The sequence below is a fragment of the Schistocerca gregaria genome, unplaced genomic scaffold (assembly GCF_023897955.1).
Source record: "Schistocerca gregaria isolate iqSchGreg1 unplaced genomic scaffold, iqSchGreg1.2 ptg000073l, whole genome shotgun sequence".
Lineage (NCBI taxonomy): Eukaryota > Metazoa > Arthropoda > Insecta > Orthoptera > Acrididae > Schistocerca > Schistocerca gregaria.
In genome coordinates this window covers 1,221,256-1,248,757 of record NW_026061709.1, presented here as the reverse complement: position 1 = coordinate 1,248,757, position 27,502 = coordinate 1,221,256, and the positions used below count along the sequence as shown (strand labels likewise).

The 27,502-nt window shown below is 46.8% G+C and overlaps 5 non-coding genes across 5 annotated transcripts; all 5 read left to right on the top strand.

The window, feature by feature from the left end:
* Positions 1–8,810: 8,810 nt before the first annotated feature.
* Trnat-agu (transfer RNA threonine (anticodon AGU)) lies at positions 8,811–8,882 on the top strand. Its single transcript has one exon. It is a non-coding gene; the product is annotated as a tRNA-Thr (tRNA).
* A 1,457-nt stretch (positions 8,883–10,339) lies between these two features.
* Positions 10,340–10,411, top strand: Trnat-agu (transfer RNA threonine (anticodon AGU)). The gene has a single exon. It is a non-coding gene; the product is annotated as a tRNA-Thr (tRNA).
* A 7,615-nt stretch (positions 10,412–18,026) lies between these two features.
* On the top strand, positions 18,027–18,098 carry Trnat-agu (transfer RNA threonine (anticodon AGU)). The gene has a single exon. It is a non-coding gene; the product is annotated as a tRNA-Thr (tRNA).
* Positions 18,099–19,548: 1,450 nt separating this feature from the next.
* Trnat-agu (transfer RNA threonine (anticodon AGU)) lies at positions 19,549–19,620 on the top strand. Its single transcript has one exon. It is a non-coding gene; the product is annotated as a tRNA-Thr (tRNA).
* A 7,212-nt stretch (positions 19,621–26,832) lies between these two features.
* Positions 26,833–26,905, top strand: Trnak-cuu (transfer RNA lysine (anticodon CUU)). The gene has a single exon. It is a non-coding gene; the product is annotated as a tRNA-Lys (tRNA).
* Positions 26,906–27,502: the final 597 nt, after the last annotated feature.

Here is a 27,502-nt window from a genome sequence, read left to right as displayed (position 1 = left end):
TTCCTACTACGGCCTGTAAATTAGCTTGTACTATACCATCACCTTCACATGACTGTGGTTCTTCCTCCTTGGTCAATAAATCTCGCATATCCGTTTCATCTTGGTACCTGAGCAATTTACTTTCATGACAGCATGGATCGCCCCCACGACAATGTATGGCCAACATTGGGGAGCATAATGAGGCCATGTTTAGTTTAACGCTCCACGGTTCATATCTGTTTGTGTTTCGTTTGCGACTTCAATTATGTTTACCCCTGACGTGTTGCTCCTTAGTTGAGTATTTCTGTCGTGGTTTTGCCCTGAGTTTAGCGAAATAGTGTCACCTAGCGTTTCTGATTGATAGGCTTGGCTGTTAGCAGGATATTGCCACTGCCTACTTTGATGATCTCCCGTGTGGTTGCGGTTAAATTCAGGCTGGAAATTATTATAACTATTTCCCCACTGGTTCCTATTGCCATTTCTGTACCAGTTACGTTTTCGGTCACCGGAATAACCAGAAAAATTCCTATCCCCGTTTTTTTCCTTTTCTATTGTATTGGGGATGGCAGGTCTGATTGTAGCAGTTGTAATTTCCTCCCGAACTCGGGCCTGGCATCTGTGCTGTAGGGGCGCGATCGACAAAAGCCGGTCGCGATTCAGCCGCGCACGCTACATTGTTGACGCCGTAATGCGGCTGGCGCTGTATAAGCTGGTTGCTACCGCTGCCACGAAAATTGTTTTGGTAGTCTTGATTTTGCCTAGCATCCTCATTAATTAAATCGATAGAATCTAATACAGATAGGAAATATTCGAGATTGCTCTCTGGTACTTGTACTAATTTTTCTCTGATACTGATCGGTAATTTTGCCTTCAGGATGCGCAGTACGTCTGTGTGTGTGACGGGCTCGTCCCAGAATCGCGTTTTGTTTAAGTATTTTTCAAAATACTTCCGGAGTGATCCAAATTTTGGATTGTATGGCTCCGGGTTAAACAGAGCTTCTCTCAATCTCTCTTGTACACCATGGGACCAATACTTAGATAAAAATGCAGCTTCAAATTGTTCTAATGTCTGACAATTTTCCGACATTTCCATTACCCATAGGGCACCATCCCCTTGAATATATCCAGTTACATACTGTATTTTTTGCTTTTCAGACCAGGTCTTAGGCAACACATTCTTAAATGACTTTATAAAAATTAACGGGTGGACGGATTTTTTTTCCTCTAACAGAACAGCCGACAAAGTTGGTTCGGTTGTCTGGTGTCTCTCTCGTTTGTCGCGGTAATGTTGATTACCGTAACGACCTTGGTTTGGTGAAAACATGGGTACATAGGGATAAAGATAACTGTTTGCTGCGTCGTCACTCTTACCTGTGCGTCTGTCATCAAATTCCTCTTCTGAATGTTGTTCTCTTTCGTTCTGTGTATGGTGTTTATTCTTTAGTTGCTCGTCTACATGTTTTTTTCCAGTCAGGTAAGTCCTGTATCAGAGTCTTTTGTAACTGAGCTAGGTCAGTTGGAAGTTTAGTTACAGACGTGTTTTGGGTAGTGTACACCTGTTCTACAGTGTTAGTTATTGCTTTTTTCAGTTCTGTTTCTAATGTATGGTTGATATGTTTGTCTTTTTCCTCTAAAAATTCGCCAAACTGCTGTTTTTGTTGTTTCGTCATGTCATCAACTTGGTCTACAGCCTCCTGCATTTTGACACTAAGCTCGGTCTGTTGAAAACTCATAGCTTCAAAATTTTCGGTTAAGGTACGGATCTGTTCTGGCATATCCTTAACTGTGGACTTTAAGTTATCAATGTCCTGGCTCATGTAATTTAAATCTTCGCGTACTACCTCTATCACTTGATCTGCTACCTCTCTTTTTACCTGGGTCAGTCGAGTCGTCAGATTATTTTGGATGTCGGTCAGGTTCTTCACGTCATTGTCTATTTTGTCCATTTGTGTCGTTACACTGGCTATCTGGGTAGTGACAGCGTTTATCTGCGCTGTGACATTGTCTGTGTGAGCTTACATTTGTGCTGCAACATTTTCTACTCGTGTGTTAACAGTACCTATCTGAGCTGCAACATTTTCTGTGTGAGTTTGCATTTGTGACGCAACATTTTCTACAACTTGAGCTGCAAACTGCGACATTAAATTTGTCTGCATATCTCTAAACATGCGTATAAGGTCTGTTTCTACTGGGTCTTGTGTATTGTCAGTATTCGTATTTGTTTCTGTAGTCGACATATTGTCGCCCGTCGCCTGCGACTTAGCACTGCCGGTCGCTGCGACTGTGTTTTCGGTATTCTCAGTACTTTCGGCCTCAAAGTTTTGTAAGGGTTGGACTATTGATTCCTCATCTGACGAACTATCCATGATTTTGTCTGAGATCTGAGTTTCACCATGCCGATTCACAACACAAAACAGCGTGCAGCCGAACTTCACTATCACTACAGCTCGTACTACACGTAAATAAATCACAGATGGCTTTGCACTCGTCCGTGAAAATTCACGTAGTAAAATATGTCTCTGGCAAAACAGAAGACTGATAAATGACTCTTACTTTTTTCGCGCTCAATCAATAAAATTGTCCGCCATCTTGTGATGCATTTACATATAATAGAAAATAAACTAATGCAATTTTTACGTAAACTAAAAGGAAATGGAAAAGAATTTGGAAAAAGGAATTGATGCGTTCTACGCAGTGGGTGTCGAAAAAATGAAAAAAAAACTGTCCCACATTTACTTTCAACTAAAGCGGATTAGTGCTGTTGTTCTTACCTTACGTGTGTTTTCTGACGGTTTTGTAGTGAGAAGAATTAACATTAAATGGTCCAAAACTTTTTTCGAAAATTAGTAATTTCCATGTGGTTTTTCGTTTCTGGTACGTAGCTCGCATGACATGCAACAGAAACAATATGTTGTAGTGGCAATAGTGGATGGCAAGAAAAAAAGCTTAAATATTTCAACTAACAATTCTACTGATTTTTACTGAAATTATGGTCATGGCACTCGGTCGCCATTGTAACGTTCCCTCTTTCTGTTTATTTAGGTTTGATTTGTTTGATTGTTATTCTTTATTTCTATTTTTCGGGATCTTTTTTTTTATTAAATTGAGCCTGAAACTTACGTAATAAATACTTCGCGTCAAGTACGATTTGCAGCATAAACAAAAATTAATTTCGGAAATGTAATCCACTGAATATTAAAAGTAAAGCTTTTGAACAACGCGCGTGACTGACTAGATACCTTCAGAGGGTACGTACATTCGCGTGCGAGTGGCTGCGGTCTGATGAGAAATTTTCATTGTGAAATAATTTCGTCGTAACACACTCGGAGATTGCGAACGTACATTCAGAGTAGAGGCAAGTACGTTCTATCATTCCCCGTGGCCTCGGTAAAAGAATGGCAATTATTTAAATCTAAGAGTATTTCTTTTGCATCGGACTAGTATTTTTATAAGAAAAAGAATATTGCAGGTTCTGAATGTCTCGGCAAAACGAATCAGAAGTAATTTGAGCGACCACGAAAGGAAAGTAGAGAGCACAATCACGCACCTCTATTGTTGAGCAGCGCCGTTTTGAAGATCTTCGGTTCCATCTAAAATTCGCCTTCTCTGCTTAACATAAATACTCCATAGGCATGGGAATAAGGCTTCTTGTGCGATGAAAAAATATAAAACACATCTTGCGTCTCTTAACTCTTTCATTTACCACACACTCACACACTAGTAATTAGACAGTACGACATCCCACCAGCCCATCAGAACAAAAAGTAGTCGTTCATACCTCTCAAAGATAAAAAGTTTACCAGATATTTCTCTGGTGTGTCACTGGAACAAATTTTCAGCACCTCTGTGATTAAATCACAATATTTTCAGTTCCTTTACAAGCATAAGGTGGGACGAGGCAGTCTGAATTACATTTTATAGAGGGGGGGTGGGCGTAGCTCAGATGGTAGAGCGCTCGGTTGGCGTGCGAGAGGTACTGGGATCGATACCCAGCGCCTCCAGAATTTAAAAAAAATAAAAAGTACCCACCCCAAACGAGTACTGTGTGACGTGCTACCCGGCAGGTACTCACCGAGGTAGCCGGCTAGCTCAGTCGGTAGAGCGTCAGACTCTTAATCCCAGGGTCATGGGTTCGAGCCAGACGCTGGGCGGAACGGAATTTTAGCCGGCACGGTAGCTCAGCGTGTTCGGTCAGAGGGTTAGCTGCCCTCTGTAATAAAAAAAAGTGAGTGAATGGATCAGTAACGAACTTCAATGGGCGTCAGGTGACGTCCGCCACGAACTATTGAAACGAACAATAACGAACAAAAATGAGATTAAAAAAAAAAAAAAAGTGGTAGAACACTGGTGTTGTAAACCAGGGGTCGTAAGTTCCATCCTCACTGGAGGAAGACGAATTTTGGAAATCAGTTTCGCGTCGTGGCCGTATAGCAAACAGTATCTGTGATGACGAACAATTAGCGACAGGCGTTTTATTAAGAATAACTCTCAGATGTGATTAAGGCGAATGGCGCAGATAAAGCATTTGCCATAGCGGTACAGCATAAGGTGGGACGAGGCAGTCTGAATTACATTTTATAGATGTATTTCTCGTATATCTCAGAACCTCTCGCGGTCGTCGTCGTCGTCGTCGTCGTCGCTTCTGCAGATGTAGCCTACGGCCATCGTAGCAAATGCGGCGAGGGACGCCCTGCCTTCGATTCCGAATGCACAAAGTGTGTGGTCTTGTTTCTCAGTCTATATTTGGTCGGTCTCGTCAGAGGTTGAATGTAACGAATGGGTGGGAAAGAGCAAGGGGCAGCGGCTGTGTAGAACGAAAACACAAATCGTCAGGGGTGTGAGCGTTTCGAGATGAGTCGTATACGTGTAATTGTTTGTTCCCAGTGACTGTGTGGCCTAATGGATAAGGCGTCGGACTTCGGATCTGAAGATTACAGGTTCGAATGCTGTCACGCTTGAGTTTTTCCAGTTCTGAAAAAGAAACATACCGATTTAATGTAGCAATTGAGCAGTACGAAACCGTCTGAATGTTGCTGTTGACCATTTTTTGCTTGGAGATGCTCTTGAGCTTGAAACACACACAGCAAGACCGGTGTTAACTAGCGAAATGGTCGGCAGAGTGCCGACACCGCGAGTTTTGACTGGCACTTGCACATCTAAAACAACGTCGGAAAGCAACTCGTTCGGCTTTTGAGTCACATCAAGTATGTGTGTTAATTTTGACGCCACTAGCTCTGCATGTTGTCATGCAATTCCTTACCTCTCAGAAATGATTATGAAATAAAAGTGAAGTACGTGACGAGTGTGACGTTAGGAAAACATTAGGCAGCATGGAGAGATTCTGTATGGGACCACCAAACCCAAACGAGTACTGTGTGACGTGCTACCTGGCAGGTACTAACTGAGGCAGCCGGCTAGCTAAGTCGGTAGAGCGTGAGACTATTAATCCAAGGGTTGTGGGTTCGAGCCCCACGCTGGGCGAACGGAATTTTGTTCCACTGCAGATGTAAATTACCGTTTTTCTGATTAACGTGATGTAATGTAAATAGCAACTTTAAACTTTGCCTACGTCTCTATCAGTCGCGAGGAAACTGTATTAGAAGGTGAGGGTGATTTTGTAGACATGTGTGAAAGACATGTTCTGAAATGCAAGTGTTGTTGTTTGGAGAGCACATCGGTTACGTGTCAGATGTGTAGCCAAGCAGTAATGGGTCGCCATAGCTGCAAATATTAGAAGCTAATATGAAGTGTTGTCAGCTGATGTCTGATGATGCAGGCGACCGTAAGGCCGAAGTACGCAAGACTACCGCTAGGCCGCGCCTCTTTAGCTCAGTGGTAGAGCACTGGTGTAGTAAACCAGGGGTCGTAAGTTCCATCCTCACAGGAGGAAGACGAATTTAGGAAATCTGTTTCACGTCGTGGGCGTATAGCAAACAGTATCTGTGATGACGAACAATTAGCGACAGGCGTTTTATTAAGAATTACTCTCAGATGTGATTAAGGCGAATGGCGCAGATAAAGCATTTGCCAAAGCGGTACAGCGTAAGGTGGGACGAGGCAGTCTGAATTACATTTTATAGATGTATTTCTCGTATATCTCAGAACCTCTAGCGGTCGTCGTCGTCGTCGTCGTCGTCGCCGCTTCTGCAGATGTAGCCAACGGCCATCGTAGCAAATGCGGCGAGGGACGCCCTGCCTTCGATTCCGAATGCACAAAGTGTGTGGTCTTGTTTCTCAGTCTATATTTGGTCGGTCTCGTCAGAGGTTGAATGTAACGAATGGGTGGGAAAGAGCAAGGGGCAGCGGCTGTGTGGAACGAAAACACAAATCCTCAGGGGTGTGAGCGTTTCGAGATGAGTCGTATACATGTAAATGTTGGTCGTCAGTGACCGTGTGGCCTAATGGATAAGGCGTCGGACTTCGGATCTGAAGATTACAGGTTCGAATGCTGTCACGCTTGAGTTTTTCCAGTTCTGAAAAAGAAACATACCGATTTAATGTAGCAATTGAGCAGTACGAAACCGTCTGAATGTTGCTGTTGACCATTTTTTGCTTGGAGATGCTCTTGAGCTTGAAACACACACAGCAAGACCGGTGTTAACTAGCGAAATGGTCGGCAGAGTGCCGACACCGCGAGTTTTGACTGGCACTTGCACATCTAAAACAACGTCGGAAAGCAACTCGTTCGGCTTTTGAGTCACATCAAGTATGTGTGTTAATTTTGACGCCACTAGCTCTGCATGTAGTCATGCAATTCCTTACCTCTCAGAAATGATTATGAAATAAAAGTGAAGTACGTGACGAGTGTGACGTTAGGAAAACATTAGGCAGCATGGAGAGATTCTGTATGGGACCACCAAACCCAAACGAGTACTGTGTGACGTGCTACCTGGCAGGTACTAACTGAGGCAGCCGGCTAGCTAAGTCGGTAGAGCGTGAGACTATTAATCCAAGGGTTGTGGGTTCGAGCCCCACGCTGGGCGAACGGAATTTTGTTCCGCTGCAGATGTAAATTACCGTTTTTCTGATTAACGTGATGTAATGTAAATAGCAACTTTAAACTTTGCCTACGTCTCTATCAGTCGCGAGGAAACTGTATTAGAAGGTGAGGGTGATTTTGTAGACATGTGTGAAAGACATGTTCTGAAATGCAAGTGTTGTTGTTTGGAGAGCACATCGGTTACGTGTCAGATGTGTAGCCAAGCAGTAATGGGTCGCCATAGCTGCAAATATTAGAAGCTAATATGAAGTGTTGTCAGCTGATGTCTGATGATGCAGGCGACCGTAAGGCCGAAGTACGCAAGACTACCGCTAGGCCGCGCCTCTTTAGCTCAGTGGTAGAGCACTGGTGTAGTAAACCAGGGGTCGTAAGTTCCATCCTCACAGGAGGAAGACGAATTTAGGAAATCTGTTTCACGTCGTGGGCGTATAGCAAACAGTATCTGTGATGACGAACAATTAGCGACAGGCGTTTTATTAAGAATTACTCTCAGATGTGATTAAGGCGAATGGCGCAGATAAAGCATTTGCCAAAGCGGTACAGCATAAGGTGGGACGAGGCAGTCTGAATTACATTTTATAGATGTATTTCTCGTATATCTCAGAACCTCTAGCGGTCGTCGTCGTCGTCGTCGTCGTCGTCGTCGTCGTCGCTTCTGCAGATGTAGCCAACGGCCATCGTAGCAAATGCGGCGAGGGACGCCCTGCCTTCGATTCCGAATGCACAAAGTGTGTGGTCTTGTTTCTCAGTCTATATTTGGTCGGTCTCGTCAGAGGTTGAATGTAACGAATGGGTGGGAAAGAGCAAGGGGCAGCGGCTGTGTGGAACGAAAACACAAATCCTCAGGGGTGTGAGCGTTTCGAGATGAGTCGTATACATGTAAATGTTGGTCGTCAGTGACCGTGTGGCCTAATGGATAAGGCGTCGGACTTCGGATCTGAAGATTACAGGTTCGAATGCTGTCACGCTTGAGTTTTTCCAGTTCTGAAAAAGAAACATACCGATTTAATGTAGCAATTGAGCAGTACGAAACCGTCTGAATGTTGCTGTTGACCATTTTTTGCTTGGAGATGCTCTTGAGCTTGAAACACACACAGCAAGACCGGTGTTAACTAGCGAAATGGTCGGCAGAGTGCCGACACCGCGAGTTTTGACTGGCACTTGCACATCTAAAACAACGTCGGAAAGCAACTCGTTCGGCTTTTGAGTCACATCAAGTATGTGTGTTAATTTTGACGCCACTAGCTCTGCATGTTGTCATGCAATTCCTTACCTCTCAGAAATGATTATGAAATAAAAGTGAAGTACGTGACGAGTGTGACGTTAGGAAAACATTAGGCAGCATGGAGAGATTCTGTATGGGACCACCCAACCCAAACGAGTACTGTGTGACGTGCTACCTGGCAGGTACTAACTGAGGCAGCCGGCTAGCTAAGTCGGTAGAGCGTGAGACTATTAATCCAAGGGTTGTGGGTTCGAGCCCCACGCTGGGCGAACGGAATTTTGTTCTGCTGCAGATGTAAATTACCGTTTTTCTGATTAACGTGATGTAATGTAAATAGCAACTTTAAACTTTGCCTACGTCTCTATCAGTCGCGAGGAAACTGTATTTGAAGGTGAAGGTGATTTTGTAGACATGTGTGAAAGACATGTTCTGAAATGCAAGTGTTGTTGTTTGGAGCGCACATCGGTTACGTGTCAGATGTGTAGCCAAGCAGTAATGGGTCGCCATAGCTGCAAATATTAGAAGCTAATATGAAGTGTTGTCAGCTGATGTCTGATGATGCAGGCGACCGTAAGGCCGAAGTACGCAAGACTACCGCTAGGCCGCGCCTCTTTAGCTCAGTGGTAGAGCACTGGTGTAGTAAACCAGGGGTCGTAAGTTCGATCCTCACAGGAGGCACACGAATTTTGGATATCAGTTGCGCGTCGTGGCCTTATAGCAAACAGTATCTGGGATGACGAACAATTAGCGAGAGGCGTTTTATTAAGAATTACTCTCAGATGTGATTAAGGCAAATGGCGCAGATAAAGCATTTGCCAAAGCGGTACAGCATAAGGTGGGACGAGGTAGTCTGAATTACATTTTATAGATGTATTTCTCACTTATCTCAGAGCCTCTCGCGATCGTCGTCGTCGTCGTCGTCGTCGCCGTCGTCGTCGCCGCCGTCGCCGCCGCTTCTGCAGAAGTAGCAAATGGCCATCGTAGCAAATGCGGCGAGGGACGCCCTGCCTTCGATTCCGAATGCACAAAGTGTGTGGTCTTGTTTCTCAGTCTATATTTGGTCGGTCTCGTCAGAGGTTGAATGTAACGAATGGGTGGGAAAGAGCAAGGGGCAGCGGCTGTGTAGAACGAAAACACAAATCCTCAGGAGTGTGAGCGTTTCGAGATGAGTCGTATACATGTAAATGTTGGTCGTCAGTGACCGTGTGGCTTAATGGATAAGGCGTCGGACTTCGGATCTGAAGCTTACAGGTTCGAATGCTGTCACGCTTGTGTTTTTCCAGTTCTGAAAAAGAAACATACCGTTTTAATGTACCAATTGAGCAGTACGAAACCGTCTGAATGTTGCTGTTGACCATTTTTTGCTTGGAGATGCTCTTGAGCTTGAAACACACGCAGCAAGACCGGTGTTAACTAGCGAAATGGTCGGCAGAGTGCCGACACCGCGAGTTTTGACTGGCACTTGCACATCTAAAACAACGTCGGAAAGCAACTCGTTCGGCTTTTGAGTCACATCAAGTATGTGTGTTAATTTTGACGAAACTAGCTCTGCAGGTTGTCATGCAATTCCTTTACCTCTCAGAAATGATTATGAAATAAAAGTGAACTACGTGACGAGTGTGACGTTAGGAAAACATTAGGCAACATGGAGAGGTACTGTATGGGACCAATCAACCCAAACGAGTACTGTGTGACGTGCTAATCGGCATATATTCACCGTGGCAGCGCAGCTAGCTGAGTCGGTAGAGCATAAGGCTCTTAATCCTAGGGTCGTGGGTTCGAGCCCCACGTGGGGAGGAACGGAATTTTGTTCCTCTGCAGATGTAACTTACCGTTTTTCTGATTAACGTGATGTAATGGAAATAGCAACTTTAAACTTTGCCTACGTCTCCGTCAGTCGCAAGGAAACTGTATTTGAAGGTGAAGGTGATTTTGTAGACATGTGTGAAAGACATGTTCTGAAATGCAAGTGGTGTTATTTGGAGAGCACTTCGTTTACGTGTCAGATGTGTAGCCAAGCAGTAATGGGTCGCCATAGCTGCAAATATTAGACGGTAATATGAAGTGTTGTCAGCTGAAGTCTGATGATCCAGACGACCGTAAGGATGAAGTACGCAAAAGTACCGCTTGGCCGCGCCTCTTTAGCTCAGTGGCAGAGTACTGGTTTAGTAAACCAGGGGTCGTGAGTTCGATCCTCACAGGAGGCACACGAATTTTGGATATCAGTTGCGCGTCGTGGCCTTATAGCAAACAGTATCTGGGATGACGAACAATTAGCGAGAGGCGTTTTATTAAGAATTACTCTCAGATGTGATTAAGGCGAATGGCGCAGATAAAGCATTTGCCAAAGCGGTACAGCATAAGGTGGGACGGGGCAGTCTGAAATATATTTTATAGATGTATTTCTCACATATCTCAGAGCCTTCCGCGGTCGTCGTCGTCGTCGTCGTCGTCGTCGCCGCCGCCACTTCTGCCGAAGTAGCAAATGGCCATCGTAGCAAATGCGGCGAGGGACGCCATGCCTTACATTTCCGAATGCACAAAGTGTGTGGTTTAGTTTCCCAGTCTATATTTGGTAGGTCTCGTAGCAGGTTGAATGTATCAAATGGGTGGGAAAGAGCAAGGGGCAGCGTCTGTGTAGAACGAAAACACAACTCCTCAGTGGTGTGAGCGTTTTGAGATGAGTCGTATATAAGTTCCACTTGTTTGTCAGTGACCGTGTGGCCTAATGGATAAGGCGTCGGACTTCGTATCCGAAGATTGCGTGTTTGATTCCTCTCACGGTCGTGTTTTTCCAGATCTGAAAAAGAAACATACCGTTTTAGTGTAGCACTTGAGCAGTACGAAACCATGTGAATGTTGCTGTTGACCATTTTCTGCTTGGAGATGCTCTTGAGCTTGAAACACGCACAACAAGACCGGTGTTAACTAGCGAATTGGTTTGCATATTGCCGTCGCCGCGTGTTTTTGACTGGCACTTGCACATCTAAAATAACGTCGGATAGTAACTCGTTCGGCTTATGAGTCACATCAAGTATGTGTGTTAATTTTGACGAAACTAGCTCTGCAGGTTGTCATTCAATTCTGTTACTTCTCAGAAATGATTATGAAATAAAAGTGAACTACGTGACGAGTGTGACGTTAGGAAAACATTAGGCAACATGGAGAGGTTCTGCATGGGACCAATCAACCCAAACGAGTACTGTGTGACGTGCTAACCGGCATGTATTCACCGAGGCAGCGCGGCTAGCTCAGTCGGCAGTCTGCCTGCGGCAGCGGTGGTGAGCGGACCTCCAGGGCCAGCGCGCTGTGGCAGGAAGTGTTTACGTCAGGCGGTGAGTCACGTGCTTACAGCGTCTGCTTATTAGTATTCGTTCCGTTCTGTAGGATCTGATATGGAATTATGAATCCGACTAACAGGAAAGATACCTTGAAGTTTACCTTTGATAGGAACTTTTCGAAACCAAATTCGTTTGAAGTTGAAGCATGGTTAGAGGAAACAGCTAAGATTACATTTGATGACATTGTAGGGATAAATTTCTCTATCGTGACTAGTGTTGTTTATGTGAAATTAACGTCCTCTGAAATGTGTGATAGAATTGTCGAGTCCAGTGGAGGTGTACTGAAGTTTAAACATAGAGATGGTACCGTCAGTGACGTCAGCATTACGCATGCTGGACTGGGCTTCCGAACGGCACGTATTTTCGAACTCCCGTTTGAAATATCAGCCGCGCAAATAAATTCTGCATTAACACCTTACGGGAGGGTCATTAACAATTTTGCGGAGCGTTGGTCCAAAGCCCACAAATTTCCGGTGCTTAACGGCGTCAGGCAGGTTAAGATCGATCTACAGAAGCACATACCTTCATATATTTACATAGGTGGACATCGCGGAATTGTCATATATGATGGGCAGCCAAAAACGTGTGCCGGCTGTGGTGCGCCCGGCCACGTGCGCTCTGAATGTATACAAAGACGCGTGACGCAGATACCTGTCGGTGAAGCCGCTAGCCCCCCTGTGACGACGGCACTGTCACTGACATACGCTGCCGCGGCTTCTGGTCTTCCACTCGCGATCCCGCCTGTAGATGCCCCTCGTTTGAATGATGTTTTGGCCGATAACGTCGAAGAACCGAGTGCTGACGCGGCACCGCCGCTACCACACTCAGAGATGGAGGTAACGACGGATGACTCCCCAGTGGTTGATGCCACTGGTACTGAGGATGAAGCAGACGCTGTGTTCCCGGCGGATCAACCCCAGAGTCAACAGTCCACTTCGGATGTTGATGATACCGCGAACCCTAACAGGAAGCCTTCCAAAAAGAAGCGGAGACTTGCACATCAAGGAGCCAATCAGCTCGCCCCACAGCTCCGCGAAAGAGCGAAACGAATAAGCAGCCAAATGAGTCAGAACACTTCTGAACCCTCTGCAGTTGGTCTCCCTGCGTCTGGTCGAATGGACATTGATCCTGTAGTGTCTCCCCCTGTGAATCCACGACGGGTGGAAGATAGTGATACCTCGAGTAGAGTCGTTTTGCCGTATACCCACGCTCAAGGAAACGCAGGATCGCTTTTGTCAGAGGCCACTCTCACTGGGAATTGGGCACAGGAAATGGAAGTATTGGATGCGAGCAATGATGCGGCTGTCATGCGGACCATTGAGACGGAATCTTCGGCACCCCCCACAGAGCAGCATACACCAACCGTACCGGGAACTACAGGAACTCCGACTGACGCGCTTGGCCTCAATTTCGTTAGCCATCCTTCTAAGACTGTTTAATTAATAGTATGTGCCTTCTCCCATGAACGAGCCCCAAACCCATAAAATTGCCACGTTAAACATCGATAAGATACAGTCGTACTGGCGGATCCGTAATTTACAAGATTTTGTATACGCAGCGGATATCGATATAATGTTACTTCAAGAAGTCGCTGCGATTGAACTTGACCGAATAACTGGTTATACTACTCTCTCCAATTCCGGGAGCGGTTCGAATTTAGGGACAGCGATTTTGTTAAAAGACGGGATTGTAGCGACCGACGCAGAAAAACTGCCTGATCATAGAGGGATCGCTGTCACTTTCCATCGGACACGCATAATCAATGTTTACGCCCCGTCCGGCAGCAGCAATAGGCGTGCTAGGGCTGAGTTCTTCACAAGCGCCATAGTCCCACTTTTTAGGGGAACCTACGATCGTATAATTTTTGCGGGTGACTTCAATTGTGTCTTAAGTCCAAAAGACCAGACGCCTAATTTTAACAAATCTGGAGAACTAGAACGTATCGTCCAAGAAATGAACCTCATTGACACATGGGAGCATACGCACGGAGCGGCACCTGGGTTCACTCATGTCACGAACCACTCTGCAAGACGGCTAGATAGAATCTATGTGTCGGCGTGTATGAAGACTCAAGTCCTCCATTCCGAAGTTTGGCCCACAATTTTTTCCGATCATGCCGCATATATTTGTACTGTTAACATGGTCAAGCAAGGCACATTTCGCGGCAGAGGTTTCTGGAAACTTAACAATGCTCTCCTTAACGATGTTGACTGTCACCATGTCTTTAACGAAACATGGGAGGCATGTGAACGACGGGTTGCACAGTATGCCTCCGTTACTGAATGGTGGATAACACATGCCAAACCAACTTTATCAAAAATGTTTAAACGTTACGCTAGGGACAAATCCTGGTGGCAACGGCAAACGTCTGAGTTTTATTTTACTTGTCTCAGGGAGCTCTACCAGTCCGATGTGACTGTACCTGAAAATTTTATGCAGATTAAAAAAATTAAGGCAAAATTATTAAAACTTCAGCGGCAGCAGGCAGAAGGCTTTCAAATAAGGTCCAGGCCCCAGAATGTGATAGACGACGAAATGACATCCATGTTTCACGTCATTCGTGAAAATAAGATGGGGCGGCGGAGATTAATAACTCGTCTTCAGTTGAGTGAAGGCGTTGCGCTCACGCGGCAACAAGACATACGGAACGCACTTCACAATCACCTGGCAGATCTGCTGGCAACGACACATACCGACGATGGAACTCACGATGAATTACTCAATAACTTGCAAAGGACTTTGGGTGCTGCTGAAGTCGAAACTCTCATGTGAGAAATTGATGAAGACGAATTGGATTCTGCGCTATCACGAAGTCCGAAAAATAAATCACCGGGACCCGACGGTCTCACTGCCGAATTTTATCTTACTTTCTGCGACAAATTGAAGCCCAAGTTGTTGAGTATGTTTAATGAAATTTTACGGCCTGATTTTAATGTTCCTCAGGCTCTCGTGGAAGGCATCGTGGTTTTAATCCCTAAACGCCCAATGTGCAGTTCTGTTGACGATTTTCGGCCGCTTACTTTACTGAACAGTGACTACAAAATTTTAGTACGTATTATTTCTAATAGATTGAAAATGTTGATGAATACTGTCATTGGTCAGTACCAGACCAGTGTAGGTGTCGGTAGGATGATCTTCCAAAATTTGTCTCAATACAGGGACATCATAGCCATTGCCGATGCGTGCAAGATACGGTGTGCGCTAGTTTCCCTTGACTTTTCAAAGGCATTCGACAGAGTCAACCATCAGTTTCTCATCCGGACGATGCATGCCATGGGATTTCCACTACGTTTTATCAATCTTATACATGAGCTCCTTCGTAAAGGAGTAACTCGACTCATGGTGAATGGCCAGCTGAGCGCATCGATTAATATTACTAATTCAGTGCGACAGGGATGCCCTATGTCAATGGCCTTGTTTGCCATTGCCATTGAGCCTTTGCTTGTCACCTTGACACAGCGTCTACAAGGATTAACCATCCACGGCATTAAGATTGTTTGTACTGCATATGCGGATGACGTCGGATTTTTGGTCATGGACGAAGGTGAAGTCGAGGAAGCCCTTCAGATCGTCAAAAACTACGAACTTGTTGCGGGTGCGAAGTTGAATGCCAGGAAATCTGGCATTATGAACATAGGACGCGGCATCTCGCTGCACCATCACGGTCAGTTGCAACTACTTTCTAAAATGAAATGCCTTGGTATTGAGTACAGGAGCAACATACAGCACACAATTGCGGTGAACTATAGGAATCTCCTGGCAAGTATGCGTGCTTGCATGCAGACCCACTACCTAAGGAGCCTTGATGAACTGCAGAAAGTCACCTTCGCTAATGTCTACCTCACCTCAAAGATTAACTACGTTGCACAAGTACTGCCCATGCCACAGGAGACAGCGAAGCGTATGATGTCCGCTCTAGGCCATTTTGTCACACGTGGACACATTTTTAAAGTCAAGTACGATACGCTCACTCTCTCCACGACCGATGGAGGCTTAAATTTAACAGATGTTCGTTCCAAGTCACGAGCTTTGTACGTATGCACCACCTACAAACGGTGGAGGTCGTTACCGAACAGTCTAACGGCTCACTTGTTAACTGAAATAGCGCCGGCCTGCCTGCAGCCTCCCGACTCTGTTCAACATATTCCGCCTGCGCTGACTCACTTTAAGAGCTTTTTCATTGAGTTAAGTCACGTACGGTCAACTCTCCCAGAAAATGAGCTTTCCGTGGTGAAGTTAGTTTATAATAAACTACTGGCAACCAAGAACAGGAACAACATCGAACACAAATACCCCAATCATCGCTGGCCAGTGATATGGAAAAACATACATAGTCGTGATTTACCAACGTCAGTGAAAGCCTCTTGGTACAGGGTCGTGAACCGTAAAATAAGTACCAATTCACGACTTTATGCTCTACATTTGGCTGATTCACCCTTGTGCCTTACGTGCAACTTGCCTGATACTGATGAACATCGTTTTCTGTGCACCACTGTCCAAGCAGTTTGGCCATGCACTCGCCCAAAACTGGCTACGATTATGAGGACTTCCCAGCTTTGTATTAAACCTGAAGATTTCCTGTATCCGTATTCAGTGCCGTACCCGAACACCAAACGGAACTCTGTCAATTGGTTGAAGGGTCATTATGTTCATTATTTACAGACGCAAGAACCCAAGAGTGAGGCGGCGTTCTGTCTTTACCTGGCATTACAGTTTCACATACTTTCACAGACGAGACATTACAGGAAACGATATGCGAATTTTTTAGAAGTCGTTCTTCGATGAAAGAAGTATTTTTTTCTTTCCTTCATTCTACATTGCTTTGTTTTTTTTTTCTTTTCTTCTTCAAATGTCACAGTGACGCATACTGAACAGTGTTACGACAAGGACTAGTTTATTTTCTTCTGTTTTTCTAGAGGACCAGAGTTCCTTGTTTCATTTTCTATTAAAAAAAACAAAAAAAATAAATAAATAAATTATAATAAAAAATAAACAATTATAAAAGTTGATTAAAAAACCAACAACACAACGAAAGCACTAAAAAGAACAACAAACAACAGAAAGAGTGTTGCAGACCAGAAGTAGGGGATTGCTGCCTGGGGTGAAGTACGGTGGGGACTTCGTGGGCCCTCTCGCCGCTACAGTAGCCGTGAAGGCCTAGGACAAATCTCTGAAAATGGAATACAACACACGCACAAAAAAAAATTCTACTTTGTCACCATTGCGGGACTATGCATTAGGTTTAAAAATATCTTTGGTTCGGACATTGGAATAGTTCAGAAGAATAAGTAATTCAGAAAACATGGCAGATGAAGCCGACGCCGACGAAGGCGATTTATGGCGAGCGCAAGGCGGGGCTGAAGGGGAGGAAGGAGGCCCTAAAAAAAAACGAAAAAAAAATTAAAAAAAAGTGGCAGAGCACTGGTCTAGTAAACCAGGGGTCGTGAGAGCAAGGGGCAGCGTCTGTGTAGAACGAAAACACAAATCCTCAGTGGTGTGAGCGTTTTGAGATGAGTCGTATATAAGTTCCACTTGTTTGTCAGTGACCGTGTGGCCTAATGGATAAGGCGTCGGACTTCGTATCCGAAGATTGCGTGTTTGATTCCTCTCACGGTCGTGTTTTTCCAGATCTGAAAAAGAAACATACCGTTTTAGTGTAGCACTTGAGCAGTACGAAACCGTGCGAATGTTGCTGTTAACCATTTTCTGCTTGGAGATGCTCTTGAGCTTGAAACACGCACAACATAATCGGTGTTACCTAGCGAATTGGTTTGCATATTGCCGTCGCCGCGTGTTTTTGACTGGCACTTGCACATCTAAAATAACGTCGGATAGTAACTCGTTCGGCTTATGAGTCACATCAAGTATGTGTGTTAATTTTGACGAAACTAGCTCTGCAGGTTGTCATGCAATTCTGTTACCTCTCAGAAATGATTATGAAATAAAAGTGAACTACGTGACGAGTATGACGTTAGGAAAACATTAGGCAACATGGAGACGTTCTGTATGGGACCAATCAACCCAAACGAGTACTGTGTGACGTGCTAACCGGCATATATTCACCGAGGCAGCGCGGCTAGCTCAGTCGGTAGAGCATAAGGCTCTTAATTACAGGGTCGTGGGTTCGAGCCCCACGCGGGGAGGAACGGAATTTTGTTCCTCTGCAGATGTAACTTACCGTTTTTCTGATTAACGTGATGTAATGGAAATAGCAACTTTAAACTTTGCCTACGTCTCCGTCAGTCGCAAGGAAACTGTATTTGAAGGTGAAGGTGATTTTGTAGACATGTGTGAAAGACATGGTCTGAAATGCAAGTGGTGTTATTTGGAGAGCACTTCGTTTACGTGTCAGATGTGTAGCCAAGCAGTAATGGGTCGGCATAGCTGCTAATGTTCGACGGTAATATGAAGTGTTGTCAGCTGAAGTCTGATGATCCAGACGACCTCAAGGATGAAGTACGCAAAAGTACCGCTAGGGCGCGCCTCTTTAGATCAGTGGCAGAGCACTGGTCTAGTAACCCAGGGGTCGTGAGTTCGATCCTCACAGGAGGCAGACGAATTTTGGATATCAGTTGCGCGTCGTGGCCTTATAGCAAACAGTATCTGGGATGACGAACAATTAGCGAGAGGGGTTTTATTAAGAATTACTCTCAGATGTGATTAAGGCGAATGGCGCAGATAAAGCATTTGCCAAAGCGGTTCTGCATAAGGTGGGACGGGGCAGTCTGAAATATATTTTATAGATGTATTTCTCACATATCTCAGAGCCTTTCGTCGTCGTCGTCGTCGTCGTCGTCGTCGTCGCCACCGACGCCGTCACTTCTGCAGAAGTAGCAAATGGCCATCGTAGCAAATGTGGCGAGGCACGCCCTGCCTTACATTTTCGAATGCACAAAGTGTGTGGCTTAGTTTCCCAGTATATATTTGGTAGGTCTCGTAGCAGGTTGAATGTATCAAGTGGGTGGGGAAGAGCAAGGGGCAGCGTCTGTGTAGAACGAAAACACAACTCCTCAGTGGTGTGAGCGTTTTCAGATGAGTCGTATATAAGTTCCTCTTGTTTGTCAGTGACCATTTGGCCTAATGGGTAAGGTGTCGGACTTCGTATCCGAAGACTGCGTGTTTGATTCCTCTCACGGTCGTGTTTTTCCAGATCTGAAAAATAAACATACCGTTTTAGTGTAGCACTTGAGCAGTACGAAACCGTGTGAATGTTGCTGTTGACCATTTTCTGCTTGGAGATGCTCTTGAGCTTGAAACACGCACAACAAGACCGGTGTTAACTAGCGAATTGGTTTGCATATTGCCGTCGCCGCGTGTTTTTGACTGGCACTTGCACATCTAAAATAACGTCGGAAAGTAACTCGTTCGGCTTATGAGTCACATCAAGTATGTGTGTTAATTTTGACGAAACTAGCTCTGCAGGTTGTCATGCAATTCTGTTACCTCTCAGAAATGATTATGAAATAAAAGTGAACTACGTGACGAGTGTGACGTTAGGAAAACATTAGGCAACATGGAGACGTTCTGTATGGGACCAATCAACCCAAACGAGAACTGTGTGACGTGCTAACCGGCATATATTCAACGAGGCAGCGCGGCTGGCTCAGTCGGTAGAGCATAAGGCTCTTAATCCCAGGGTCGTGGGTTCGAGCCCCACGCAGGGAGGAGTGGAATTTTGTTCCTCTGCAGATGTAACTTACCGTTTTTCTGATTAACGTGATGTAATGGAAATAGCAACTTTAAACTTTGCCTACGTCTCCGTCAGTCGCAAGGAAACTGTATTTGAAGGTGAAGGTGATTTTGTAGACATGTGTGAAAGACATGTTCTGAAATGCAAGTGGTGTTCTTTGGAGAGCACTTCGTTTACGTGTCAGATGTGTAGCCAAGCAGTAATGGGTCGCCATAGCTGCAAATATTAGACGGTAATATGAAGTGTTGTCAGCTGAAGTCTGATGATCCAGACGACCGTAAAGATGAAGTACGCATAAGTACCGCTAGGCCGCGCCTCTTTAGATCAGTGGCAGAGCACTGGTCTAGTAAACCAGGATTCGTGAGTTCGATCCTCACAGGAGGCAGACGAATTTTGGATATCAGTTGCGCGTCGTGGCCTTATAGCAAACAGTATCTGGGATGACGAACAATTAGCGAGAGGGGTTTTATTAAGAATTACTCTCAGATGATATTAAGGCGAATAGCACAGATAAAGCATTTGCCAAAGCGGTACAGCATAAGGTGGGACGGGGCAGTCTGAAATATATTTTATAGATGTATTTCTCACATATCTCAGAGCCTTCCGCGGTCGTCGTCGTCGTCGCCACTTCTGCAGAAGTAACAAATGGCCATCGTAGCAAATGCGACGAGGGACGCCCAGCCTTACATTTCCGAATGCACAAATTGTGTGGTTTAGTTTCCCAGTCTATATTTGGTAGGTCTCGTAGCAGGTTGAATGTATCAAATGGGTGGGAAAGAGCAAGGGGCAGCGTCTGTGTAGAGCGAAAACACAACTCCTCAGTGGTGTGAGCGTTTTGAGATGAGTCGTATATAAGTTCCACTTGTTTGTAGCTGCAGTCCGGCTTTCGCCGCCATGCAGTGCGGACGTGTTGTTGTTTCCGCCTGCGGAGCGCGCGCGCTCGCTGTTGTTTACATTTCAGCGGCCGTCACTTACGTGTCGCTTACGTGCACTAGAGCCATGGCCAATCGTTTTCGAAAATCAACTTTACGATTCAACTTCTGCAACGAATACGCACGACCAAAGGCCTTGGAAGTGAAACGCTTCCTACGCGACGTTGGTTAGATCCCACCTTCCGACATCTTGGGCATCCATTTGTCCATATTAAGCAGTACTGTGTACGTGAAAGTTGTCAACGACGCGGTGTGTGAAAGAATACTTCGTGACACTAACCATGGATTACGCTTTTGCCACGCCGACGGCAATGTCGGAGCGGTCACTGTCGACCATGCCGGCTTAGGAATGCGCACCATACGAGTTTTCGAACTCCCGTTCGAGCTACCGGCGGAGGACGTTATCGCGGCTTTCCGCCCCTATGGTACTGTACATGGCCACACTGCCGAACGCTGGGCGCAATTCCAAACGTACCCCGTTCTTAACGGTGTACGGCAGATCACCAACGACCTCCATCGCCACGTGCCATCTTACCTGCAAATTAGCTGGTGCCGCTCGGTTGTCATATACGACGGCCAACCCAAGATCTGTTCCGGGTGCGGAAAAGAAGGCCACCTCAGATCTGAGTGTCTTCAGCGACGGATCACCCAATTGCCAGGCGCTACCGTGGCACCTACGGCTCCGACGACGATTTTACCGATCACCTACGCATCGGCGCTCTCTTCTCCTCCCACCGGCCGCCGCTCATCGGACCACGTACCGGTGACCCTTCCAGCTGCTATGGATACCGCCGGGGCCGACACGTCGCGCTCAAAGCCAGACGCTACTACGGCGCCATTACCAACAGCGACGACTTCCGACACCCACCAGCCTGAACATATGGACACCCCTTCATTTGACGTTCCCGCGACGGCCTTCCTCTCAGAGCGACGCGACTCCCTTCCGTCTTCCGACACAGAGGGACGAACTCGCAAACAACGTTCACCTAAGAGGCGCAAGAGGAGGCGTCGTACGGTCTCGGAACGAGACGGATCACCTCCCCCTGATGCTCCAGAGGCCGTCCGACACGACTAGGCCTCAGAGAACCTACACGACGATACGAATGACGACAACATGACGCCGACTGTGGATGTTTCGATGCCAACTCTACTGGCTCGCTCAGGTGCTCCTGAACCAATGGACTCCACCGATGCTACTGCCGCCGAGACGTCCTCCGCCTCTACGACCGAAGTGGAACGTACGACCATCACAACGACAGCGCCCTCAATGGTGTGGAGTGAGGACGTCGATGAGGACCCGGACCACACGCTGGGGACAGAGTTACCCCAGACGGAAGCATCGTTACGCCGCTGATAACGCCATCAGGTGGCGCACGGCACGACTCGCCGTTGCCTCGCCCCTCTTCATCCTCCGCCGGTGGAGTTCCCCTTCACGGCGGGGGACGGCTCCAAACCTACCGAATAGCGACGATCAACACTAACACCATCAGCTCACCCGTGAAACTTCAACTGCTGCGAGAGATGATATGGGCGTCAGACGTCGATATAGCACTACTACAGGAAGTACACTTGGCCACACTTCCAGACGTCGCGGGATATAACACTTATCCTTCTCCTGGTGACCACCTGGGACGCGGCGTAGCCATCTACGCCAGAGAAGGCATTCCAGTGGCCGATATCACATACCTTCCATCTGCCAGAGGCATGGCCGTCACCGTCATGGGGACGCGTATCGTCAACATTTACGCTCCGTCGGGCTCCACCCGCAGACGCGACAGGGCACTCTTCTATTCAGAAGAAATCGCTCCTCTGTTTCTTGGACGCTGCGACCATTACTTGTTTGGGGGTGATTTTAATTGTGTCTTGCACCCTAAAGATCAAGTGCCCCACTACAACACCTGTCAAGAACTGCGTCTTGTCGTCCGAGATCTGTTGCTCCGCGACACTTGGGAAGTTCAGCACGGCGACGCCCTTGGACATAATTACCAGACGAGTCACTCCGCGTGCCGCCTGGACAGAATTTACGTCTCTCGGGAACTAACACCTGCAGTCAAAGGTGCAGAACTTGGGCCCCTGGCCTTTTCGGACCACTGTGCCTACATCTGCAACATTCTCTTCCCCAAGCAAGTGGTCTGGCGTAGTCGTGCACGGTGGAAGCTAAACACCTCCCATCTTCATGATCCCGAATGTCTTCAACGTGTCACCGAGACATGGGCCACCTGTGAACGTCGCTTACCTAAATACTGCACGACCGTGACCTGGTGGCTGGAATATGCCAAACCTGCCATTCGACGTACTTTGATTCAGTATGGAAAGGAAGTTGCTATGTGGCGCCGGCACACTACCGACTATTTCTACGCCGTTCTCCGCGACCTGGACGCCCAACCGCCCACACCCGACACCCAGAGGGAACGCAGCAGGATTAAGGCCCAAATTGTAACTTTGACACGCCGTCGACTGCAGGGGGCTATGGTGCGAACCCGATATCAAGATTCGGCGGAACAGGAACATCCGACCATGCATCATATCGCCTCCGATAGGAAACATCGGCGACAACAACTCATCACCGAGATCACAACTTGTCGCGGCCAGCACGTCACTTGCCAGGCCGAAATCGTCAGTGCCTTTGTTGACCACTACCGCACAATGTACCAGGAGGAGACTACCAACAACCACGCTGAGGAGTCTGTGTTACCACACGTAACTCGCACCCTCACCAGCGACGAAGCGGATGAGCTGATGGAGCCCATTACGCGTGACGAAATCCACGATGCAATCAAAAAAGGTGCTCTGAATAAGTCACCTGGCGTCGACGGATTGCCGATAGAATTTTATCGCGCTTTCTTCACACTAATGGCGTCACGGTGGACAACGATGTTTCATGAACTGCTGACGATGAGGAACGGCGTACCGCCGTCCTTCGTCACGGGAATTATTATACCCATCCACAAACCGACACCAGGTGTGACGACAGCACATTACCGTCCCCTGACTCTGCTTAACGCAGACTGTAAAATTTTTACACGCCTCCTGGCAACGCGATGCCGCAAGGTCCTGCCTACCATTCTATCCCCGGAACAGACAACTCCGGGCGGCTCAGTTAATATACAAACGGCCACAGGAGAATGTCGCGATTTAATTGCACTGGCAGCGACGTGCAGACTCCGCGCCGCCGTGGTTGCCATTGATTTTGACAGCGCATTCGACAAAGTACGGCATCCTTTTCTGTTCTCCGTGATGAACCGCATGGGTTTTCCACCAGCCTTTATCGACGTAATCCGGCGCCTGTACGGCACCGCCAAATCGCTGATTCAGGTTAATGGCCGTGTGGCGGGACCAGTGGCGATCCGACGTTCCGTACGGCAAGGCTGCCCACTTTCGACCCTACTCTATGCCATAGGCCTGGAGCCGCTCATCGGGAGTCTGACGAGCCACCTTTCTGGTCTCACTTTGCGACAGCACAGTTTTCGATGTCGTGCGTATGCGGACGACCTCCTCCTCTTGATCCGCTCATGGAGTGAAACACACACGGTACTTGATTTGATATCAACGTACGGCACTGCAGCGGGCAGTAACATGAATGTGACTAAATCCGCGGCGATGCCCTTTGGACGCGGCCTCTCACACGACGACTTAGCACCTCTTCCGTGTGTACAGAAACTACGATACCTTGGTATCATTTTCACCTCCACCGTGCGCCGCTCCGCTGCCATCAATTTTCGGCGTGCTCTTCAAACCATCCGCACGACGGTGCGACAAAATCTTCTCCGACGACTCGATTCTTTACAACGTGTCCAATACCTCAATCAACATGTGGCGTCCAGAATGGTCCACATTGCACAGGTCCTCCCGCTGCCATCAACTATTGGACGTAGCCTCCAGGCTGCCTTCGGATACTTCCTTACGGCTGGTACGCTCTTTAAGGTCCGCTACGACACGCTCACCCTTCCCCCGCGAGCGGGTGGCCTCGGTCTTGTCAATGTGCGACTCCGCGCGGCGTCCTTGTACATGTCCACCATGCACAAGCAGTGGTACGGGGGCACCTCCCTTACGCGCAGCTTGCTGGAAATTCTTGTGCCCGCGACCATAACACCACCAGTACCAGTCGGACACATCAAGCACCATCTGACGCACATTTCTGATTTCATCGTCGACTTCAGTTATGCTCACACACACCTACCGACCATGCGTTCTCCTCGACCTAAAGATTTTTACACCCCACTCCTTCGTTCCATATCCAGCAACAATATCGAACTGCGACATCCGTCCACGCGGTGGCCCAAGGTTTGGCGTCACATCCACCAGCCTTTTCTTCCCTCCAAAGTCCGGACAACATGGTACCAGGTCGCAAATGAAAAATTCGCCACAAATCATCGTCTTCACGCCATAGGACTAAAGGACTCTCCACTCTGCTCCATGTGCCACCTCATGGATGACGATGTCCATCAACTGACTTGTGCTGCCACCAGTGACGTCTGGAAACTTGCCCAACAGTTCGTTGCCTGTTACCTCCGTGTTCCGCCGGACTCGATTGACCCATGGACTTTTATCCATCCTGAGAATACTTATTTCCCCGCCACCAAAAATCATGCGATTGTATGGGTCAAGGGATGGACCATCACCTACATGTATAATGATGGCGACAAATCACGCCTTGATTTCTGGCAGTACTTACAAACTGCCCACAGCGAAGTCGAACAGCGACCGCGCTACCGCGCCTTCTTCGCTAATTACCTACACGCGATCTTCACGTCACCCCCGCTCAGTTGGATGGTACCACACGCCGACAGCACCCCCGACCCCCCTGCTGACATCTGAGACCCCTCGCGCTGCTTTCTACATTGTAACCCATAGTGGAGTAGGCGCATGGACACACGCCTCCTTTCTTTTATGCACTACACCAGATAAACACTGGCTTTTCCCTCACTCCACTGTAAATTGCTTTACACCTCTTAGCTTCCATCAGTATTACTAGTTTTTTTTCCTACACCTTGTTCATACTAAAAAAACTTGCTCACCTTATACGAATATCATGTCTTGTGTTATTTTCGCCGGAAGGATGGCATTTTTCTTGGATTTAAGTTTGTACCAATAAAGATCTTTTGTTCATTTACCCTGTTCCTGGTGAATAAAAAAAAAAAAAAAAGCTCAGTCGGTAGAGCATAAGGCTCTTAATCCCAGGGTCGTGGGTTCGAGCCCCACGCGGGGAGGAACGGAATTTTGTTCCTCTGCAGATGTAAATTACCGATTTTCTGATTAACGTGATGTAATGGAAATAGCAACTTTAAACTTTGCCTACGTCTCCGTCAGTCGCAACGAAACTGTATTTGAAGGTGAAGGTGATTTTGTAGACATGTGTGAAAGACATGTTCTGAAATGCAATTGGTGTTTTTTGGAGAGCACTTCGTTTACGTGTCAGATGTGTAGCCAAGCAGTAATGGGTCGCCATAGCTGCAAATATTAAACGGTAATATGAAGTGTTGTCAGCTGAAGTCTGATGATCCAGACGACCGTAAGGATGAAGTACGCAAAAGTACCGCTAGGCCGCGCCTCTTTAGCTTGGTGCCAGAGCACTGGTCTAGTAAACCAGGGGTCGTGAGTTCGATCGTCACAGGAAGCAGACCAATTTTGGATATCAGTTGCGCGTCGTGGCCTTAAAGCAAACAGTATCTGAGATGACGAACAATTAGCGAGAGGCGTTTTATTAAGAATTACTCTCAGATGTGATTAAGGCGAATGGCGCAGATAAAGCATTTGCCAAAGCGGTACAGCATAAGGTGGGACGGGGCAGTCTGAAATATATTTTATAGATGTATTTCTCACATATCTCAGAGCCTTCCGCGGTCGTCGTCGTCGTCGTCGTCGTCGTCGTCGTCGTCGTCGTCGTCGCCACTTCTGCAGAAGTAGCAAATGGCCATCGTAGCAAATGCGGCGAGGGACGCCCTGCCTTACATTTCCGAATGCACAAAGTGTGTGGTCTAGTTTCCCAGTCTATATTTGGTAGGTCTCGTAACAAGTTGAATGTATCAAATGGGTGGGAAAGAGCAAGGGGCAGCGTATGTGTAGAACGAAAACACAACTCTTCAGTGGTGTGAGCGTTTTGAGATGAGGCGTATATAAGTTCCACTTGTTTGTCTGTGACCGTGTGGCCTAATGGATAAGGCGTCGGACTTCGTATCCGAAGATTGCGTGTTTGATTCCTCTCACGGTCGTGTTTTTCCAGATCTGAAAAAGAAACATACCGTTTTAGTGTAGCACTTGAGCAGTACGAAACCGTGTGAATGTTGCTGTTGACCATTTTCTGCTTGGAGATGCTCTTGAGCTTGAAACACGCACAACAAGACCGGTGTTAACTAGCGAATTGGTTTGCATATTGCCGTCGCCGCGTGTTTTAGACTGGCACTTGCACATCTAAAATAACGTCGGATAGTAACTCGTTCGGCTTATGAGTCACATCAAGTATGTGTGTTAATTTTGACGAAAATAGCTCTGCAGGTTGTCATGCAATTCTGTTACCTCTCAGAAATGATTATGAAATAAAAGTGAACTACGTGACGAGTGTGACGTTAGGAAAACATTAGGCAACATGGAGAGGTTCTGTATGGGACCAATCAACCCAAACGAGTACTGTGTGACGTGCTAACCGGCATGTATTCACCGAGGCAGCGCGGCTAGCTCAGTCGGTAGAGCATAAGGCTCTTAATTTGAAGGTCGTGGGTTCGAGCCCCACGCCGGGAGGAACGGAATTTTGTTCCTCTGCAGATGTAACTTACCGTTTTTCTGATTAACGTGATGTAATGGAAATAGCAACTTTAAACTTTGCCTACGTCTCCGTCAGTCGCAAGGAAACTGTATTTGAAGGTGAAGGTGATTTTGTAGACATGTGTGAAAGACATGTTCTGAAATACAAGTGGTGTTATTTGGAGAGCACTTCGTTTACGTGTCTGATGTGTAGCCAAGCAGTAATGGGTCGCCATAGCCGCAAATATTAGACGGTAATATGAAGTGTTGTCAGCTGAAGTCTGATGATCCAGACGACCGTAAGGATGAAGTACGCAAAAGTACCGCTAGGCCGCGCCTCTTTAGCTCAGTGGCATTCTGGCTCTAGCTGCCGACGCGTACGGACGTGTCACCGTTGCTGCGTGTAGTCAGTGTTTCGCCAGTGTTTACCTTTGCGTTTCGGTGTTTTTGAGTTTTGTGATTTTCTTCGTGTGTAACTCGTGTTTTTTCTGCCTTCTGTGTTCTGTTTTTGTGTTTTCTACCGACGATTATTTGTCGTTTGTGGAGTTTTCGGTAATTACCGGTATCTCCCCTTGATTACTGCATACCATGTCT